Raw genomic sequence first — 6713 nt, 5'->3', positions numbered from 1 at the left:
TTCCTCCCACTCCTCGCTGGCCTTGAGCTTCCTGCCTGCTGACAACTCTGGTCGAGCCTCGGGATGGTCATGGCTAATGAGCTGGCCTGGCTTCCTTTGACTGAGGCTTCCTCCACTTTCTGAACCTGCCAGTGGAACTGATGAAGCCTTGATGTTGGGAGTCCTGTCTCCTAAAAGATCTGCTGGGCAAGGCTGGTCCCTGCCTGCCTGATGGCGAGGCCTGTCTATAGGAAATTCTCTCTCTTTCAACTCTTCTCTCTCTCTGCCAAACACACACACACACACACACACACACACACACACACACATCTCATCCAGGCTCCTCTCCCAGAGGTTTCTTCTGGGCCAGTAGGAAGGAATGCTGATTGCCTGTATTTCCCCAGCTAGAATCAGGTGAGAAGAGACAGGAGGAAAATGGTCCAGTGCAAAATTATCCAGAGAGGGGAAGACCTTTACACTCCAGCTTACCAAAAACAAGGATGACAGGTTTCAGAAGTCAGAGAGCCAGCCCAATCCATGCCCAGAGAGCAAAGCTTTCTGGGATCCAGTGTAGGAAGGCTCAGCCAATGTCACTCTTTGCTCCAACCTTACTTCTAGGCTCTTTCTTGGAGCTGGGGAAGCTCCGGAGATGCTCAGATCATGGTCTCCCTGGGACACCAGGAAAGAACATGAGATCAAAATTCACAGAGAGTCTGTGGCTGGGGTTGGGCCTGCGCCTGCAGGGTAGAAAGTCCGCACTCACATCCGCCCAGCCCCCCAGGGTTTCCAGGTACCATCCAGCCCAGGAGATGACAGGCCAACCCGATGGAGTCTCCGGCTTTGCTTGTCTGCTCTGCCTCCTTTCTCGTCTGTCACTCTCTCCCGCAGAGAAGGCTTGAAGTAAGCACGGAGAGGCTGTGGGTGGGCGTTCACTCACTGCTCTATTCCTGCACCATCTCACTCCCCACCTTCATGAAAGAGAAAGAGATTAAGAAGCTGGAAGCTGAAACTAGAGCTTCTAGTTGGGGTGTTTGTCCTCAGTACCTCCGTGTCTTTGGGAATTCCACCTCCTCTTTCGGAACCTCTGAATGCCTGGATGTCTCTTCTGCAGGCAAGAAGTGATCAAGCCCATTCTGCCCAGTGGCTGCAGGGATGGGAGAACCTTCTGAATCCAGGAGGTCCTCTACACACATTAGATATTGGCTTCACTGGGACCAAAGACTGGTCCCCATGTGCCTTGGGCCTCATTGTGGGGCACGCCTCTCCCTTGCAGCCTCTCTGCCACCTGTGTTCTGAGGAGCACAGCCAGGACCTGGTCTCTGCCCCTGCCCCTCTGCCCCCTGTCATGTGTCCCCATGCAGCCAGCAGTCTCAGAGGTCCTCCGGGCCAGCCCAGGACAGGGCTATCAGCGAGCTAGGGAAGGAGGTGTTCTGGGCCTTTCCTTCGGAAGCTCTCCACCTGGGATATTACTAAGTGACAGGGCCACTCAAAGAACAGCAAGAGTCCAGGGCAGGACAGAGTATGAGCAGGAGCTGGCTTAGACCCTCTGGGAAGGAAGAGGATTGGGGAGGGTTTCCTGAAGGAAGGGGAGAGCTTCATGGGAACTTAAAGGATCCAGATGCTGCTGCAAGGAACACTGGCCTGGCCAACTCAGGTCACAATGCCCAGAGACAGGAGAACCAAACTCCAGGGGAGGTTCTCACTGCCCAGTCCAGATTTAAGGAGCAGAGACCCCATGCATAGAAATGCAGCAGCAAGGAAGCCAGTGGTGGCTGCGGGGAGTCTGAGCAGAGCCACAGTGGCACTGATACCCTCCAGGAGTTCCCCTTCTCATCTGGCCACAGCAACTTCTGCTCCAAAGGAAGGGGCCCAGGGTTCAAGCTTGCAAATGGCTGCCTGCTTCCACCCTCCAGCTTGCCTGGAATGAAGGCCACTTATCAGCCCTTAGAGCACAAGGCATCCAACTTCCAGTCAGGCTAAGAGGAAGTCAAGAATCCTGCTCTGTCCATAGATGATCTGAGTCTGTCAGGACAAATTACCCCTCAGAACTAAGCCCTCTACACCCACAGGCCATCTGAGATGTATAGACCCAGTGGGGGCAGAATGGAGACTGTCATAACCAATCTAGAGATGAGAAAACTGAGTCCGAGGGAGGAGAAGGGCTTGACCTAAGTGTCAAGGCCCAGGACTAGAAGATGGACCTCCTGTTCCTCAGTGGAGTCAATGTAGACAAGTTAACCAGATACCCTGGGTCAGTGTAGACAACTGGGTTGCCTGCAGCGAAAGAATTCACTTTGGAGTAAAATGTGCACAGTGGAAATGTGAGCTAACCCCGGCCACATGCAAGGTGTCATGCTGGACACTGAACAGGAACCCATTTAAGACCTAAATCCACCCTATGAGTTAGTGATCCTCAGCTCCATGACATGGAGGGGTGAAGGAACAGAGGGTTGGGGAGTTTGCGCAGCTTTTTCAAACCACCCAGGAGGAAAGGCAGTGTTGGGGTCTGAACACAGGCTTTTCTGAGGCCAAAGCTCTGCATCTTTCAGTGACCCCCCGGCACCACCAGACAACTGTCTGCATCATCAGAAATGGTTGGGCCAGGGAAGGAGCAGCCATGCACGGGGGACAGGGGTGACGGTCCTACACCCAGTCCCCCACATCAGTTTGGCTTTCTCATGGCCTCCCATTGTGCCAGGCCTGGCACCCCTGGGAAATGGTTTTGAGAATAACATCACCAACAGCAGCAGCATTTGTTACTATTACTGCTACTGCTTCTGCTATGACTTCTGGAACTTTCTATGGGAAGTACTTCACACGCAGAAGCAGGTACACCTGCACTTTACCTTCATCATCTTGTTTTATCTCCAAAACAAACCCTTGAGGTAGGTCATTTTTTCATTCTCATTTTGCGATAAGGAAACTGAGTCTCAGAGAAATAAAAGTAACTCACCAGTCTGTCTTCAACAGTTTGTATTGCCTACACTACCCAGGGATTTCAGGTAGAAAGACAGACATCTTTCCAACAGTGGGAATTGCCTGGGATTGACACAGCTGTCTCTGGAGCAGGGGAGCCCCTGTCAATAAAGCGTTTTGGGTTTGCATGTGGGGGGATGGGGAGCACACAAAAACACCATTTTAGTTACTTTTTGAAAATTAATATTCAATTTATTAAAGATACACCTTTAAAAACAGAGCTTTCTTTTAAGGGTTAAGTTCCACTTAACAATCTTATTGTTCTATTTATAAATGTAATAAAATAAGAACAAGTCCTTCATTTTTCTTCAATTAAAGTTTGATTAACTCAAGTTGAAACATTAAACTCCCTTAAACAGCCAATGCCATTTACAATTTAATTAAGTTTGTTTAAACAATTTCAACTACATTTGAACATTTCATATATTTAATTTTCTTAAGTAACTTAAATGTCTAATTGAACAAGCCTAACCTTTGCATCACATCCTTGAAAAACTGTTGTAAATTTAATAAATTAAATTTATAAATATACTGACTTCAAAATTATTTTAAATATTGGGATACTGCTAACAAAATTAGTCAAATTATCCCTTAAAGTTACTTGTCTACAGGCCTCTGGTTACTGCTAAGATGGACTAACCATACTTTACCCTCTCCCTCCCAGTGACTGAAAGCAAGAACCCTGGAAAATAAATAAAAGCAGGTGGATTGGAGAAAGCAATAAACAGTAACGATCAACCAATATGGCTATGTGATTCCTGGGTTTCTTCCTTCCCATACCTCCCAGCTTGGACTCTAGAAAGCCTGACAGAAAAAACTTGAAGAGAACCCTTCTCTTTCTGGCCAGAAGACTGGGGACAGGGACCTGCAAGATAGAGAGTGGGGCAGAGAAATAATCTCAATCATTTCTCTTTTCCTTTCTAGGGTGCACCACGAGGAAACCCCAATCATGAAGCCATATTCTTGCACTGTTGGTGGTGCAGGACCTAAAATTCTGAGTGCAAATCATTCTCTCTGGCTGGAGAAACTGAGAAAAGGGACCCCTATGGAAAATGTGGGGGAGTTCTGTTGATTTTTTTTTCTCTTTTTTATCCCACTGTGGCCAAAGGAAATGTGTGACAATATGGAAAGGCTAAAACCCCAGGTTCTAGCCCACAGACCCGGAGATGGGAGCCAAGAGTGTGAGACAGTCATGGAGAGCTGGAGAACAGATTCCTTTAAATCTGTGTATGAAGTCACCCACCCTTGAGCTGTGAATGTGTAGAATTGACTCAATGCAAAAGGCAGGGAAAGACTTGTGATCTGAAACAAACAAGGTTGATTACAAAATGCCCCAAATTACAAATGAAAAAACAGTAAAATTTCAACTACTCTCAAAGGAAAACATAGATACTGGCCTCCAGATGACCAGATATTGACATTGTCATGCATAGACTTTAAAACAGCTATTATAACTATAGTCCATGAGGTAAGGAGGGATGGTTGTGAAATGAATAGAAAGATTGAAACTGTCAGGAACAAAATAAAAACTATCAAAAAGAACCAAAGGGAAATCTTACAACTTACTTTACATAATTAAATTTTATAATATAAAAATTCAACGACTGAAATTAAAAAAAACTCACTTTGTAGACTCAATAGCAAAATGAAGATGACAGAAGAAAGAGTCAGTGAACTTGAAAACAGAGTCATAGAAATTATCTAATCTAAACAGCAGAGGTTAAAAAAGGATTGGAAAAATAATGAATAGAATTTGAGGGATTTGTGGGACATTATTAAAAAGTCTAACATTCATGTCATTGGGGTCCCAGGCAGAGAGGAGAAAAAGTTTGATGCAGGAAAGAAGAAGAAGGAGGAGGAGGGGGAGGAGGAGGAGGAGGAGGAGGAGGAGGAGGAGAAGGAGAAGGAGAAGAAGAAGAAGAAGAAGAAGAAGAAGAAGAAGAAGGAGAAATCATGGCTGAAAACCTTCCAAATTTGGTGAAAAGACATGAGTTTATAGATTCAAGATGCTTAGTAAGCCCCCCCCAAAAGGATAAATTCAAAGAAAACCTGACCCAAACATATCTTAATCAAACCAATGAAAGTCAAGGATAAAGAAAAAATTTTTTATAAAAGCCAGAGGAAAGTAATACATTACCTACAGAGGAACAACAATTAAGATGACTACAGATTTCTCAACAGAAACCATGGAGACCAGGAGACAGTGGAACAATATCTCTAAAGTACTGAAAAGCAAGAACTGTCAACCCAGAATTCTATACCCAGTGAAAATACCATTTCTAAGCACCCCTCCCCAACTGCCCCACCAAAAAAGATATTTCCAGAGAAAGGAAAACTAAGGGAATTCATTGATAGCATGCTTGCTCTAAAAGAACATTGGAAGGAATTCTTTAAGAAAAAGGGAAGTAATACCAGAAAAAAAGTTGGGATTTTAGGGATAGAGAAGAGAAATAAAACTGAGAATAGTTGGGTAAATATGATAGACTGTTCCCCCTCTTAAGTACTTTAAAATGGGTATGACTGGGCACCTGGGTGGCTCAGTTGTTAAGCATCTGCCTTCAGCTTGGATGGTGATCCCAGGGTCCTGGGATTGAGTCCCACACGGGGCTCCCTGCTCAGCAGGAACCCTGCTTCTCCCTCTGCCTGGTGTTCTCCCTGCTTGTGTTCCCTCTCTCACTCCCTCTCTTTGTCATAAATAAATAAAATCTTTTTAAAAATAAAATAAAATAAATAAATAAAATGGGTATGACTACTGAAAGCAAATACAGTGACATTGTCTGGTGGAGTTTTCAGTGTATACGGACATCCTGTGTACAGCAGCTGCAATGTATGGGGAGGAGGGCAGCCTGCATGGCTAGAAGGGTCATATACTTCACTCGAAGTGGTAAGATATTAACTCTAAGTAGGTCATGATGACGAATTAGGTATGTGTACCACAATCCCTAAGACCACCACTTAAAAAACATACACAAAAAGATAATCAAGGAGCCAACAGAAAAATAAAAATGGAACACCAAAACAATATTCAAATAATTCAAAAGGCAGAAAAGGGGGAACCAATGAATGAAAAACAGAGGGGATAAGCCAAAAACCAAGCAATAAAACAGTACATCTAAATCCAACCTTCTCCACAAACATATCACATTAAATTGTTTGAACATACCAATTAAAAGACAGAGATCATCAGATTAGATTTATAAAAAGCAAGACCTAACTCTATGCTGTCTATAAGAAACTTACTTTAAGTATAATGACATAGATAGGCTAAAAGTAAAAGGATGAAAGAAATATATCATGGAACATTATTTTTTTTTTAAAAAAGCTTGAAATGGGGCACCTGGGTGGCTCAGTGGGTTAAGCCTCTGCCTTTGGCTCAGGTCATGATCTCAGGGTCCAGCCCCACTTCAGGCTCTCTCTCTGCCTGCCTCTCTGTCTACTTGTGATTTCTCTCTTTGTCAAATAAATAAATAAATAAATAAATTTTTAAAAGCTGAAATGGCTATCTTATAATCAGGCAAAGCAAAATCTTGAAGAAGAAAACTTAGGGATAAAGAGGAATACTCCAGAATGATAAAAAGATCAATTTATTTGGAAGATGTAGCTATCAAAATGTGTATGCATCAAATAGCAGACCTTCAAAATACACAAGGCAAAAAAACACAATAGAACTAAAAGGAGATATAGACAAATCTAATCATACTTTTTTTTTTGGAGACGTTAAGACTCATTGCTCAGTAACTGATAGAAAATAGAAAGAA

This window comes from Enhydra lutris, unplaced genomic scaffold, assembly GCF_002288905.1.
Source record: "Enhydra lutris kenyoni isolate GAN:26980312 unplaced genomic scaffold, ASM228890v2 scaffoldscaffold31, whole genome shotgun sequence".
NCBI lineage: Eukaryota > Metazoa > Chordata > Mammalia > Carnivora > Mustelidae > Enhydra > Enhydra lutris.
Note: the sequence above shows the minus strand (reverse complement) of the source record.